The sequence below is a fragment of the Apium graveolens genome, unplaced genomic scaffold (genome assembly GCF_009905375.1).
Source record: "Apium graveolens cultivar Ventura unplaced genomic scaffold, ASM990537v1 ctg5948, whole genome shotgun sequence".
Taxonomy (NCBI): Eukaryota; Viridiplantae; Streptophyta; class Magnoliopsida; order Apiales; family Apiaceae; genus Apium; species Apium graveolens.
Genome location: NW_027419166.1, coordinates 53,868 through 54,516, shown reverse-complemented (window position 1 = coordinate 54,516; position 649 = coordinate 53,868).

Here is a 649-nt window from a genome sequence, read left to right as displayed (position 1 = left end):
GAAGATTTAGTATCAAGTGCTACCGGAAGATTTCAGTGTATTGGCATTGATTGAAGATAAATAGTGTTTGAAGCATAGGAATCTGAAGAATTGAAGACAGGGTATAGACAGAGGTTAATGAAGACGTTGTCTAAAGTACCAGAAAGGATTCCAGTGAAAGTACAGTTGTTTATTGACAGTCAGTATTTGAAGCAATAAAGTTGAGGCAAGCTTAACAACGTAATCAAGGCTATAATATGAAGACCTGAATCGGGGTTAGTCGTCTGTGAACCAGACCAGTTGCACTAGGCGTCAACAGCTCGTGAAAGAAATCTGGGTATTATTTATAGAAGGATTGTTAAGTTGAGGAACGTACTTGGATTGAACGTTTATCTGTTAAAGTACGAGAAGAGGTGCACGGGGTATACAGCTAAACAGCTCAGAGGACCGGCGAAGCTCAAAGTTTAATTATTAAATTAAATAAATTATTTAATGGACTTTAATATAATTTATTTAATAAACTTAAAATGATTTATCTTATAAACTTTAAATAAGTTTATTTTATAAATCTAAATTAGTTTATCTATATAAGTTATATTTAAGTTTATTTTATAAATTAATTTAATTATAATTTAAACTTAAAAAGAAAAAGAAAACAAAAAAAGGAAAA